At 44.4% G+C, this 15,383-nt stretch overlaps 1 long non-coding RNA gene across 1 annotated transcript; it reads left to right on the top strand.

Moving 5' to 3' along the window:
* The first annotated feature begins 370 nt into the window (after window positions 1–370).
* Window positions 371–14,580, top strand: LOC125910887 (uncharacterized). Its single transcript, XR_007454206.1, has 3 exons — window positions 371–546; window positions 13,337–13,400; window positions 13,744–14,580. It is a non-coding gene; the product is annotated as an uncharacterized LOC125910887 (long non-coding RNA).
* The last annotated feature ends 803 nt before the right edge of the window (window positions 14,581–15,383 follow it).

Here is a 15,383-nt window from a genome sequence, read left to right as displayed (position 1 = left end):
CACAACCAATGATAGGACCAGGACACAAGAATGTAATGTTTGCCTCAAAAATTCAAAACCTTCATTACCTTAATTTCTCTGTGGTGTATATAAAGAATAGGATACAGAGGGGCACCTGGGTGGCTCAGTCCGTCAAGCGTCCCACTCTTGATTTTGGCCGAGGTCATGATATCACGGTTTGTGAGTTCAAGCGCCACGCCAGGCTCTGTGCTGACAGGGTGGAGCCTGCTTGGGATTCTCTGTCTCCCTCTCTGCCCCTCCCCTGCTCACGTGCACGGTCTCTCTCTCTCAAATAAATAAACTTAAAAAAAAGAATTTTAAAAAATACAATAAAGAAAATAAAGGACTTATTGTGGCCCCTGTAATTTCCAGGTGTATATGCTTGTGGTGCTTCTGACCTGGAAGAGATCCCAATGACACGATCCTCCTGCACTAATTCCTGAACAAAACTGGGGCCTTGGGTGAAACAGAAGCGGCAGTTTTGAGACGTTAGTTGCTATGATCGGCCTGCAGAAAGAGCAGAGGCCAGCAGTCTTTGGAATTCAGGTAAGTCCTGGGGAACTGGACTCCAGGAGGAAGACGGTGCCACCCGTCAGTGCACCTATGTCTCCGCCCATGGGCGCGCCCTCCTTGCGGGACCCTCCCCACTCGTGGGACACCTGACTCTCCACCTTCGAGGGTCCGCTGGATCCACAGCCCCTGCTGCCCCCGCGTCAGCTGATCTGGAGGGTCAGGGTGGGGGTCAGGGTGATGGTGAAGAGCAGATCCTGCGCCCACCCGCCTGCATCTGCGTCCACACCTGCCGCTCACTCGGGAGGTGCAGGAATTTAGGCGAGGAAACAGTCTGCCCTGATGAGAATTCCAAAGCACACACAGCGTGACAAATCGGTTCCACACACGCTTCAACGGTTCGTTTGGTTGTCTGAGCTGTGGATAGATTTCATGTCTGGCAAACCTGTGGGGCAGAGGAGGGACGTTGTTAGAGACTACCGACAGCTCCATGTGTAAATTCAGATGCGGGTTTGGGGTGATGCTCCCATATGACGATGATGAGGCCCCCAGGGTGACTTGAAGGATCAGCTGATTCTGACTCATATTACTGCATTCTTTCTCTTATAACATATTGGTAAAGAAGGAGAGAAGTTATTTGGCTTTGGTTGTTTCGTGGGGGTTTTTTGAGTATAGTTGCCATAATGTCATGGCAGTTTCAGGTGCATGACGCAGTGACCTGGCCAGTCCGTCCACCATGCTGTGCTTGCTACACATGTCCCCACCTGTGACCATCCCAACTCTTACCATATGAAATGTGTCCCCCGTGCTGTGCCTCTTATTCCTATGATCTACTTCCATAACTGGAAGCCTGTGTCTCCCACCCGAAACCCTTCACCATTTTGCCCACCCTGCACCCCCTCTGCTCCAGCAGCCACCAGTTTGTTCTCTGTATTTATAGCCTAAAAGTTATTTGAATGGTTTAAGGACAGGCCCCCCATATGTCAATAAATTGCTTCTCAAAAGCCTTTCAAATACTATTTTACAAAATCATGAATGTGTCAGATATTCTTAGAAGCAAAGGGAGAGATCTATGAATAAGTTCAGCTGTCCCTAAGGTGAGTAAAATAGACAAAGACTCACACATACACTGTAAAAATGTGAACATATCGCCTGGAGAATAGAATCCAAAAGTATAAGGTATATAGCGTGACCCATAATCCTAAAAGGATAAGAGCCCCTGACACAAATGATCTATGGAGTCTCTTCTACTCAAAAATTCTGCTCTTCTATTATTAAATTTGCTAGTAGTAGATAGCTAGATCCTTGTGGCCAGTGTTTCTTAATTAGCATGGATTGGACTGTAATTACATACTATTTTAAGCTTCAAAAAAAGAATGAAATTAACTTCTATTTTAAGACAATACTAAAATGTTTTTGTCCTTTCTGTCTTTGGATCACTGCATTTTGGAACTGACAGGACGCATGAACTTTATACTACAACAGAGGACCAGCCACAAATGCACTCGTATCGGGAAGGTCACGTTACCCCTTCATCACAGTAAAGCACTTCTCCAACCACAGATATCTGAAGCTGTGCACCAACATTTAGAGAAATGTTCTTCCTCCAGCTTCTCATTCCCATTAATATATATATATGCATACATATATATTATATATTATCATATATTATGCCTATATATATATACACACATATAGGCATCTGGGTGGCTCAGTCAGTTGAGTGTCCAGCTTCAGCTCAGGTCACGATCTCACAGTTTGTGGGTTTGAGCCCCATGTCAGGCTCTGTGCTGACAGCTCAGAGCCTGGAGCCCACTTCGGATTCTGTGTCTCCCCCTCTCTCTGCCCCTCCCCCACTCGCATTCTGTGTGTGTCTCTTTCTCTCACCAAAATAAATAAACATTAAAAAAAAATTAAAAATATAGATATATATATCAGTTAGAACCCAAACATAATAAATTCAGTATAGGAACAAGACACAAAACAGGAGAAATCAGGAAGTATCTTCATCTTCTTTGAGCAAACTTCTTAACCTCCCCCGGGGCCTAGGTTTCCTTTGTTACAAAAATTAAAAGGTAGGGAATCCAATCTCCTCCCTTTCCCCCCATCTGCCAAAACCTCACTCAGCCTGGACGTGCCTCCCTCAAATGACTTCTGCCTGCTTGAAAAGACGGTGGAAGAAGACCTGGAAAGGGTGGAATGAGTCCTTTAGAACGCAGTGTTGACTCACAGAGCCGCGATTCTCAGATCAGACACAACGATTTTGCCTGTATTCAGAAATGGGAGGTTGAAAGATGCCGTGAACATGTGATTTGAAGACCCACAGCTGTTTGGGAGAAAATAGCAACAAGAGACCTTTAGGGATAGATTTAGTCAGATTATTCATTCGTACCCCGTTGTGTACAGAATCAGCATACGAGGTAAAAGGGCGGGCTGTCCTGCTCCCCAGAGAGCAGGTGAGTGAAGCACCAGAGCTACAGGGAGAGATTTAAGGGAAATAGTTATGTTGGTGTTTACATAGTTTTTTCTATGTTGTGTGTCAGTTAAAATTGTTCGAAGAGGAAAAATAAAAGCAACATATTATAACTTAGATTTGAAGATTAATATTTAACTTTTTAATCAAATGTATGTGTTGCCTGCAGCCAGGGTCAACAAACTATAGTTTGTGAGCCAGTAGCTATTTTTGTAAAACGAATATTTATTGGGGGTGTAGGGAGGGACGTGAGCATCACGCAACATCGGACATCCTTCCTCGTCTGGCCTCATCCTGACAATTAAATGTTGTATCAGTAGCTTATGGAAAGGGAGTGTGTTCTACCCCAACCTTTGTACCATTTGACCTTCACCCATCTCACCCACCCCAGCCCATCTCCAGCAACTCCCAGTCTGTTCTCTTTGTCTCTGAGTTAGAGGCCACACATAAGTAAGATCATGTGGTATTTGTCTTTCTCTATCTGACTTATTTCACTCAGTATGATGCCCTCAAGGTCCATCCAGGTTTTGCCAAATGACAAGATTTTCTTCTTTTTTATGGCTGAATACTATTCCATTGTGTGTATGTATCACATTTACCCAAGAGAAATGAAAACATCTGTCCACAAAAACACAAATCTCAAGTCTATTTATAACTATTTTCTCCATAAGAGTCAAACAAAATAAAACAGAACAAAGCCAGGAAACAACTCACATATTGTACCAGATGTAGAGTTGGACAGATTTTAATGCATTCATTCCATGGAAAACTGCCCAGCAACAATAATGAACAAACTACCAAAACATAGATGTGTATGAACTTCAAAAACAGCCTATCGGGGGGCGCCTGTCTAGTTCAGTTGATTGAATGTCCAGCTCTTGGTTTCAGCTCAGGTCATGATCCCAGGGTCATGGGATTGAGCCCTGCCTCGGGCTCTGTGCTGAGTGTGGAGCCTGCTTGGGATTCTCTCTTTCTGTATGCCCTTCCCCTGCTCACATACACTCTCTTGCTCTCTCAGTCTCTAAAATCACACACACACACACACACACACACACACACACACACACACACCATATCCAACTAAAGACACAGTGCACAAGAGAGACAAGATGGACCAGGAAGAGGAAAAGAGGGAATTTTATATTGGGTGATGAGCGTGTCCTCTGCCTTAATTGGAACAGTTTTATTACATGGTTGCTTACATATATCAAAGCGCATTAAATTGCACGCTTACAGTTTACATACAATAAGACAACAGATTTTACTTTAAAAAAAAAAAAAAAGGAGAAGAGGCCCTCTACACACCAGGTGCTGCGGCCACAAAGAAAGCCCACCCAGCCTCCCTTCCAGAAAGGACTTGCTCCCCACCTGTGAGGAGTGGTCTGCAGACAGGCTCCCGGCTCTCCGCAGCCCAGGCAGGGCCTGAAGGACTGGCTTGCCCCAAGTCCTGTCCCTCCCGGGCATCCTGCCGCCCATGGCTGAGTGGGCCACACTGACAACGGTACTGGTGCCAGCAGCGCCCACGCCCCGCCGGCCTGGGCCTCGCGCACGTGGGACACAAGCCTCACTTCTCCCCGGGCCCAGCGTGGCCTTCTCTCTTGTTCCCTTTCAGGGCGTGACCCCTGGCACGTGTCGTCCACCCTAAACTCCAGCTCCATGCCCACTTCCAGAGAACCCACATGTGACGCCACAGCGTCCCGTTCCCACCGAACTTCCCTGAAGTTTCTTTGGCACAGGCCTCAGAACCCTGCCACCAGGACATCCCACCTCAGCTCACTGACAGCCGGCACACTGGAATGTTCCGATCAGCAGGAAGTCACGTGCAGGCAGCAGAACATGGTCGGCATGCTGGAAGTAGGGTCCTCGGGGGCAGGAGGCTGCTTGCAAAGGCCGCACAGGCTGCCGGGAGCTCAGTGAGGCCACTTTGGTACCCTGGGTCCCACGCTAACAGGAAGTCATAGGAAACCCCCACGGGGCCTGAAAATATGCCAAAGAGGTGGTAATTGGAACCAGAGACCACAGATTTGTGTGCAAAGGGCTGCTCAGAGAATTATGCCAAGAATTGCCATGCTTTTTAATAATAGTTTATAATTACTACATAACTTCACTAAAATAATTAAAATAACGTCAATCAATTCTACACTAACACTTCTAAACAACTGTTCAGCTAGTAGATGTATACCAGTTATTTTATCCCTTCGTTCGTTCAGCAAATAGGTACCGAACACCTACCGTCCAGGCACATACAGCCCACCCTTTACAAGTACATTCAAGCTGCAGGTCAAGTTTCCACAGCGTGCTCTGCAGTTACTGGATATTTCTACCACCTGACACATCTGTGCAGAGAAAAACTCCAGGTGTGCATCATGGTGTGACAACCTGCTGGTGCCCGAGTCTGGACATCCATGACCGCCGAGCTGAGGGTCCCTGCCACCGGTCCCTGCTTTGCTTTCCCGGGCCTTTTTCAGTTTCTTTCTTTGTCTTCCTGAGGCACAGTCGGGTTATGTCGCACGAGTTTCAGGCACACACAGCTCCACACGCTGTGCCCTGCTCACACGGCCTGTCACTAACATAAGGCTACTCGGACCACTACCACACAGCACTGGCGTCTTCCCCGTGAGGTCACGTTTCATCCCGGTGACTTGTTCTCCCATCACTGGCAGCCTGTGTCTCCCCCTTCCCTCCACCCATTCTGCCCATCCCCCTACCTCTCCCCTCTGGCTACCATCACTTTGTTCTCTGTATTTATGGGTCTATTTCTGTTTATTTGTTTGTTTATTTGTTTGCTTGTTCATTTTCTGTTTTTTACATTCCACATATAAGTGAAATAATATGATATTTGCCTTTCTCTGACTTAGCTCACTTAGCATAATACCTTCCAAGTCCATCCATGTTGTCACTAATGGCAAGACCTCATTCTTTTTTGTGGCTGAGTAGTGTTCCTGTGTGTGTGTGTACCATATCTTCTTCATCCGTTCATCTATCAGTGGGCACTTAGGTCTCTTCCATGTCTTGGCTGTTGTAAATAATGCTGCAATGAACATAAGGGTGCATGCATCTTTTTGAATTAATGTCTTCATATTCTTTGGGTAAATGCACAGTGGTGGAATTACTGGATAATATGGTACTTCTCTTTTTAATTTTTTAAGGAAACTACATACCGTTTTCCACAGTGGCCCTGCCAGTTTACACTCCCACCAACAGTGCACAGGTTCCTTTTTCTCCACATCCTTGCCAGCATTCGTTGTTTCTTGTCTTTTGGGCTATAGCCATTCTGACAGGTAATCAGGTGCTATCTCATTGTGATTTTGATTTGCATTTCCCTGATGATGAGTGATGTTGAGCATATTTTCATGTGTCTGTTGGCCATCTGTGTATTTTGTTTAGAAAAATGTCTATTCAGGTCCTCTGCCCAGTTTTTAATAAGATTGTCTGGGTTTTTTGATGTTGAGTTGTAGAAGTTCTTTATATATTTTGGATATTAACCCCTTATTAGATATATCGTTTGCAAATATTTTCTCCCATTCAATAGGTTGCTCTTTTGTTTTGTGGATGATTTCCTGCACTGTACAAAGGGTTTTTATATTCATGTCATCCCAATAGATTATTTTTGCTTTTGTTTCTCTTGCATTAAGAGACATATTTAGGGGCGCCTGGGTAGCTCGGTCAGTTAAGCATCCAACTTCAGCTCAGGTCGTGATCTCACAGCTCATGGGTTCGAGTCCCACATCAGGCTCTGTACTGACAGCTCAGAACCTGGAGCCTGCTTCAGATGCTGTGTCTCCCTCACACTCTGCCCTTCCCCCACTCGAGCTCTGTCTCTGTCTCTCTCTGTCAAAAATAAAATAAAACATTAAAAATTTTTAAAAAGGAGACATACCTACAAATATGTTTCTTTGGCCAATGTCAAAGAAATTATTGCCTGTGTTCTTGTCTGGGATATTTATGGTCTCAGGTCTAACTTTAGGTCTTTAATCCATTTTGAATTTATTTTTGTGTATGGTGTAAGAAGGTGGTCCAGTTTCATTCTTTTGCATGCTGCTGTCCAGTTTTCCCACACATTTTGTTGAAGAGACTGTCTTTTCCCCATTAGATATTCTTGCCTTCTTTTTCATAGATTAATTGACCATCTAAGCATGGGTTTATTTCTGGGCTATCTTGTTCCATTGATCTATATATCTGTGTTTGTGCCAGCACCGTACTATAGCTTTTCATAGCTTGAAATTTGGGACTGAGATACCTCCCAAGATTTTTCTCAAGATTACTTTGGCTATTCAAAGTCTTTTATGGTTCCTTACAAATTTTAGTATTATTTTTTCTAGCTCTGTGAAAAATGCTGTTGGTATTTTGACAGGGACTGCATTGAATCTGTAGATTGCTTGGGGTAATATGGACATTTTGACAATATTAATTTTTCCACTCCATGGGCATGGCAATGGTATATCTCTCCATTTTTTTCATCTTTAATTTCTTTCATTAAAGTTTTATATTTTTCAGAATACAGACCATTTACCTTCTTGGTTAAATTTATTCCTAGGTATTTTATTCTTTTTGGTACAATTATGGGGTTGTTTTCTTAATTTCTCTTTCTGCTACTTTGTTATTATTATATTGAAACTCAACATATTTCTCTATGTTAATTTTGTATCCTGCAATTTTACTGCATTATTTCATTAGTTCTAATAGTTTTTTAGTGTGTTTTTTAGGTTTTCTATGTGTTTTATCATGTCATCTGCCAATAGTGACAGTTTAAATTCTTCCTAACCAATTTTGTTGCCTTTTATTTCTTTTGCTTGTCTGATTGCTGAGTCTAGGACTTCAATACAGGTGGTGAGAGTAGACATCCTTGTCTTAATTGTGGTATCAGAGGTAAAGCTCTCAGCTTTTTCCCACTAAGTATGATATTAGCTGTGGGTTTGTGATATATGGCCTTTATTATGTTGAGATCTGTTTCCTCTAAGCCCACTTTGTTGAGAACTTCTTTCATAAATGGATGTTGAATTTTGTCAAATGCTTTTCCTGGATCTATCAAAATGATCATATGGTTTTTATCCTTCATTTTGTTAATGTGATGTATCACGTTGATTGGTTTGCAAATATTGAACCATCTTGTACCCTGGAACAACTCCCTCTTGATCGAGATGACTGATTCTTTTAATGTATTGTTGGATTCAGTTTGCTAATATTTTGTTGAGGAGTTTCGCATTTATGCTCATCAGGGATATTGGCCTATAGTTTTCTTTTTTATGTAATGTCTATCTGATCTTGAAGTCAGGGTATTACTGGCCTTGTAGAATGAATTTGAAAGCTTTCCTCCCTCTTCTACTTTCTAGAAGAGTTTGAGAAGAATAGGTATTAACTTCTTTAAATGTTTAGTAAAATCTATCTGGTCCTAGACTTTTGTTTGTTGGAAGAGTTTTTTGATTACTGATTTCAGGGCACCTTTTGAAATAACTGCTTAGCACTGAGCCTGTGAAAAGGTAGTGTCCTCTGCCCAACCACCTTATAAGTAAGAGGTACTTGCTACCCTGCTTTCTACCATCTCCTGACCCATGGCCTGGAACAGAGGACTGCTGTCCCCCAGATCATTCCCGAAGTTCCCCTCACCCATATCTGAGATCTATAAATAACAAATCTTGTGACTTTATTTCTTTGGTGAGGGAGTATTGCTTCTCAACAGATCTGTCTGTACTACCTGTGCTATACATCATGGAATGGAGGCACATTTAACTAGTACAGATTATATCATTAGCCACTCCTTTGTGGAATTGTTATACTAAGACCTTATTCTTGACACACTAAAATATATCTTTGTGAATGATTTGTGTGAGCACTCAAGTACATTCAGGTGAGATGAGTACCACATAATAAACTATTCAACACCAAGAAGCAAACAGCAGGGAAAAGAATTATTCAAACACATACTTTGAAAATTAAAGGTACATTCATTATTACAACAAAGGAGAGCAGAAATGCCTCTGCATCTGTTGGGTCCTCTAGGAAGCAGATGCCCAGAAGGAGGTGGAGGAGGAGGTGGTGGAGGCGTCTATGAAAAATAAATGGAAAAGGGAGCAGGAGCAGACTGTGATGCTAGCATTTGGACTCGTGAAAAGAAAGGGAGAAGCCAGGCGGATTGAGCAGAGAGGCCCTAGCCGGAGGTGCACCTCTGCAAAACTCTCGCTTGGCCCCCTTTGAGCTCTAGAGCAAAGATGGCTGGTAGAAGAGTCCCGTGTTGGGCAGAAAGGGTACTGTTACTCCCGCGGGGCTCAGCCAGTGCCTGAGCTGCCTGGGAAGAGGGGGTGGTTGCCATCCAGATGCTGTGATGCATCCAGAAGGTGCTGCCAGTGAAGACCATCAGCTACCTGCACTCCTCACAGCTGGTCAGCAGGTTTCTTCTTAAAGGAATATCTAAGCCACGGAACTCCATGGCTGCCACCATTTGCTCTATTCATGGGGCAACTGATAAATGGGAGTCACGCCATCCATCCCTGTCCCCATGACCACTCCACTCCAGTACAGAGGGACCAATGGCAAGGCGAGCTAATGTCGACTGATCAAAACATTTTATCTGTGTTGTTATTCAGTGTCTTTTCCACAGTGGGCACTTGTTTTCTGGAGGACATTACCCGTGATGTAAAACCCTTCACACTTCAGCTCTACTCCCACACGTCCCTTCACAAGCCTCTCACAAGCTTTCTTGTGTTCAGTCTTTCAGCTGTTTCCCTTTCTGGCTTCTGACCAACCAGCCAGACCACTCACCACTACCTGAGAGGATGTATGTGTTTTTATGCATGTGTGCATGCACACACACACACACACACACACACACTCGCACTCATACACACCCTCCTTTTCTCACCTCAGGCCCCTTATTCTACACAATAGCAACAATCAAGTCCAATACTCAAAACTCCACGATTAGGAAAATTTTCCCTACCACGGTCTTGCAGATCCACACTTAAGTAAGGCTACAGTGTACCAGGTATTCATTTTTGGATCTCACTCACATACCAACCCAACCAGTCCATAAACCAGCTCTTTTAGCTTGCGTATGTGACTCCCCTGGTGGCCATAGGTGCAAGCTGACGAATGATGCTAATACCAACCTTGAAAGTGGCAAGGGGGTCTGGGATACTGTTGGTTTGCAAACTGGCCCCCATGCTTGGAGGGCAAGGAGAGACCAAAGAAAGAGGCAGGCCACTCCAAATTGATAAGTGGCAGTTTTAACAACCAAGGGAGCTTGCATACAAGCCTTGTCTTGGGCAGCTGCAAAATGAGTAACTCTCCACACCTACACGTCTTAATGGTTTGTATAGAGGTCTTGAATGAGTTCAGTCATGTATCCAGTCCCAGAAATCTCAACACGTTGCTATCTCAAAGCTGAGTCCTTGAAAATGGCTCCCACTGTGGAAACAGTGGGCAGGATGTACATTCCAAGGATAGGAGCAGGGGTGAGGATCCTCTGATTGCCAGGTTCAGCTTCCAGGTCAACCGGTGGTCATGTCCTCTCGGTGACCTCCAAAAACTACTTGCTCTTGCAACTGACTCATGTGCTCTGGTTCAGCTGAGGCTCAATCCCAGACGTGCCATTTCCATCTTAGGATGGAAATCAATCTTACGACTTGCTGCGTCTAAGAGAATCAGATTATAATGGCTACTTCTGGAAGTATGGTCATTTGGTGAAAACAGGCAAGTGTTTCTACTTTGCCAAGGTCTAGTAACACAACACACCAGGGTCTGTCTCTTGGAAGGCATAAACATCTCTGCTACAGAAGGCATGGTTCTGCCACGGAAACCCAGGGGCTTGCATTTAATTCTCCCACTGGGGTTTGCCATAAACTGCACACTACCTCTCTGCCCACAGCTGGCATCTCCACATCATCCCGTCAGCCAAATAGCCTGGAAGCACTAATTGCACTACAGCCCAGTCCTTATGCAGAAACTCTTCCTGCCTGGGCGCTACTCAAATCTGTCAGCCTTCTGGACGATGCAGCATATGGTCTAGAATACAAGTCTTAGGTACAGAATGTGCTGCTTTCAAAGCCCAGAGAGACCTTAGAGATACTGTGCTTCTTTCCTTGTAGTAGAGGATGCAAGATGGAGCAAATTATCTTTCACTCGAGTAGCTGTCCCAGCATGACTCTGACCACTGGAACTCTAAGAGATTTCCCTGCGTGGCAGGTTCCTGAGTCTTTGAAAGGTTTGTCTCCCATGCTCTGGAATGAAAGTGTCTTACCATGGTCTCCTGCTAGCCATGTCTTGTTTGTCTGACTTAATCAAGATGAGGTCATCAGTGTGATGTTCTGTGGGATGTTCAGATGGTCCAGATCTCTTCTGACTGTATTTTGACAGAGAGCCCTAGAGCAAAACTGTCATGTGCATTTCTGCCTGTTCCATGGGAATGCCAATAGTTTCTAATACTTTTTTTTTCTGCTTGGAGCAGCAAAGAAAGTGTTAGCCAAGGGTCGTCTGGGAGCTCAGTTGGTTGAGCGTCCGACTTTGGCTCAGGTCATGATCTCATGGTTCATGAGTTTGAGGCCCACGTTGGGCTCTGTGCTGACAGCTCAGAGCCTGAAGCCTGCTTCAGATTCTGTGTCTCCCTCTCTGCCCCTTCCCTGCTCACACTCTGTCTCTCTCTGTCTCTCAAAAATAAATAAAAACATTAACAAAAAAAAAAGGAAGGAAGAAAAGAAAGTATTTGCCAAATCACTGTGTGCATACCATGTGCCCGAGATCTTATTAACATGTTCTACCAATGAATCCATACCCAGCACAGCAGCCTCAATAGAGGCTAATACTTAGGAGAGCTTGTGTAATCTCTCTGCAGGACAGAGACAGGTGAAATAAACAGATGGGTGATGGGGACCACCACCCATGCTTCCTTATGATCCTTAAGGGTGGGGCTAATGTCTGTCCCATCTCTTGAGATGTGAGATATAACACTTTTTTTTAATTCATTACTATCTTGGCAGAACATAGAGGGTAGGAAGGAATGCATGCACTTTTAGAGGCCTCCCCCACCACAGGCCGAGGCCTACTATGCTAGCTACTCCAACTGCTACGTATGTCAATCCCTTTTGTGTGTTCCTGAGCCAAGGAAATGATCACCAGTCCCCCAAGTCCTGGGCTCAGTAGACCCACTCTAAGCTGAAACCTGGCTACTACTTCACTCATTACCCAGTAGGAAGCCACAGAGAAACTTCTGGTCTATGAGTATAAACGTCAACTCAAGTCCTATGTCGAATAGTCCTCAGAACATCCGTGCACCAGCACCCAAGTAAATAGACATAGGTCCCTTTGAGGAAATATCAGAAGAATCATCATAGTGTAAATTCTTTATGGCATCAGGATCCTTTCTCCAGAACTAGGATTGCCATATTAAGTAATAAAAATATAAGAACTTAATTAAACTTGAGTTTTAGATACATAATTTTAAAAAACTTAGCATAAGTATGTCCCAAGTATTGCCTGGGATATACTTACATTAAAACATCATTCGTTGTTTATCTGAAATTCGAACTTAACTGGGTATCTAGTATTTTAGCTGGCAATGGTTCACTGCCCACCTCATCAGTGAACAGGTTCCAGGTGTGAGAACCAGATTGAGTCCAAATGCAGAGGAAGATACTGTTATTGGTGGTAGTGGGGTGGGGGCAGACCTCAGTCTCCTGCCCGTGTATTCTTGCCTTTCTCTGCATTTAACATGTGGGGCACAACTATATGCCCCTGGGGACCACAGTTCCCTCAAGGCCAAGCCGCGTTGGTGATTGCCTTTGCAACCTTGCTGACCTCACAAGTAATCGTGGCCCCTGGCTTCTGGAAGTTCAACATCATCGACAGCTAGTGGTCATACGACCTCATCCCTGCTGCCATGAGCAGGCCCAGCTCTCCGGCCCTACTGTCAGTCCTGGCTTGCAGGGAGGCCACGTCAACACCCTGACTGGCCCACCACTGATGGCAAACCCATCCCTCAGGCCCTCCCAGTGAAACGATACAATTTCCTATTGGCTCACCTGGCCTCACATAGCACACCCTTCAGCATGCCCCCTTTCCTGCATCTCTTAATACTTTCCTACAGTCTGACCATGAAAGACTGGACTTGATGTCCTCTCACAAAGTTGAGTGAGTGCATGCATATATTTGCACTCCAGAGTTAGAGCAGGTTACCAGCGGCTGGCACCGAATGATGAGATTATAGGAGACTTTTTTCTTTATGCTTTTACATATTTTCTAAGATCTTTTTTTCAGAATAACGAAAACAATTTTTAAAAATAAAAGTGATGACAAAATCAAGCACATTGGAAAGGATCCAGAATCTCCTGGACCAGCAGTAACCATTTCCTTCCAATTTAGGTTTTGGGCTGTGCGGAGACTGGGGCACTGCCATGTCCGGAGCCGTTTGACGGGCCTAAGTAAGGTAGATGTCAAAAAAAACAACACAATTATTTGTGCCACTGTTGCCTAGGAGCTTAAAAAACTAAAAGCCCACCGACTGAGGTAATATTTTTTAAATTAGAGCCAGATTATAGTTTTCAGAAAATTCAATCCACTTTCATTCGTATCTGGAATTATGTCATGCCTTCTCCCGCTGTGATAAAACTGAATGGATTTGGACCGTGTGGGTATTAAGTAGAGCTTTTTCAGTTTTTCGCATTCTGAACAAATTCTCTATTATTGATTGATCTTAAGAGCAGCTCTAATTTCATGATTTGAAAATGTACTGGTAGGCACAAGTGTTTACTACGCTTTTCTTAAAACAGGGCATTTAATGGACTCAGAAAACTGAGCCACAAAAGATGACATCTGCACCCACCTCCCACACCAAACATCAGCAGAAAGTCTTTTCCTGGCCACTCACCTTTATTTTATAATATGCCCAAGCTACCAGAAAATTGCACTTCAAGAGCCAGAAGGAAAGGAGGAGATGTGGGCCAGAATTACAGGTAACCAGGGGATTCTGTGTGCTTCTCCTGAGACATTCCTCCTAAGAGTTTGCAACGAAGATGCTGAGTACGCAGACCGTCACTTCAGCCTTCACCACATAATGACATGGCGTGATCAGGCGTATCATTAGGGCATGCTACAAAATGTTGTTTCTCCCTGCCTCATTCTGGTCTCCCCAAACCTGAATCGGTAATTCCAGTGGGTCAGTTCTCCCCAGAATAGAAGTATCTCCAGAACCTGCTGTGTGTTCCCACCACATCACTGCGATTACTGCAGTAAGATTTTGGAGCGGGACCGTCTTGGGTTCAAGTTCTGGCTCCCATGTGCGACTTTTGACAAGGGGCTTAATGTCTTTGAGCCTAGATTTCATTATTTATAAAGTGAGAATATCTACCACATGGCACATTTATAAAGATAAAAGATCATGTATGTACTTCGCATTATAAGTAATACAAAGTAAATGCTCAATAAAATGATGATTAGCCTGTGTTTTATACCTTAATATCTGCTCCAACCTCGATTATATGACATCCTCCTGATGGGACTGTCAGGAGGATCCCTTCCCTCTTCAGGCCAGCATCTCCCTGCTTTTGCCACAGCCCCTGTGTTAAAAATCTTCATCATCATCACACATTTTCCCTGCTGAAAAGTTGCATCACAGTGCTTACTGAACAACTCTCAAATCCTTGTCTCGCCATGAAAGTTCTCTGTGCCTTGACTCTTGTTCCCTTTCACTTGTGTCTTTTCACTGACAGCAACATATGGACACGTGCTGCGTGCCGCGTATGGTGGACGTAGTGTGAGCAAGACCGCATCCCTGCATCCATGCGGCACATGTAACCAGCTACAGTCACTACCCAGAGCTCACTGCCCCCCGGGAACACCTCGCTCACTTACCCCATTAATGAAGGCATGAATACTCGTGCCTCGAGTAACAAATAAGGGCTGCAACATAGGCAAAGGTGAGGACAGAGATCCATCTCATTGAAGGGAGGGTTCAGAGGAAAGGAAGACAAATACAAAAATGGGAAATGCAGTCTCTGGTTTTAGCTTTAACACTAATGGGAGTGTGGGGCGAGGTGCTACAGGAGTCAGTGCAGGTATTTACAGCCATGCAAGAGTCCCAATCCAGTAGAGGTGGTTAGAGACGCTTCTCAGACAAATTGTCATGAGTGTAGGCCCTGAAAGATGGGTAGGATTTCTACAGCATTCCAACCAGTGGGAAGGGCATCAAACCAGGCCAGTCACCTTGGCAACCAGGTGTCACATTACCATCAGAGAAACTAATTGTGCATGTAATGATCTTAGGATTGCTCAGCTACAGGCATTCTGGTTGTCGAAAAACAGCCGTTCTCAAATGTTGGTGTCCGTCGGCCTCACCTAGACAGCTAATGAATGGCCCAGACTTACTGAAGTAGACCGGTCTTTAGTAAACTTCAGTAAAAATGGGCCTGAG

This window comes from Panthera uncia, chromosome D1, assembly GCF_023721935.1.
Source record: "Panthera uncia isolate 11264 chromosome D1, Puncia_PCG_1.0, whole genome shotgun sequence".
In the NCBI taxonomy this organism is placed as follows: Eukaryota; Metazoa; Chordata; class Mammalia; order Carnivora; family Felidae; genus Panthera; species Panthera uncia.
The sequence above is the reverse complement of the archived record's forward strand: the minus strand, read 5'-3'. Positions and strand labels throughout refer to the sequence as shown.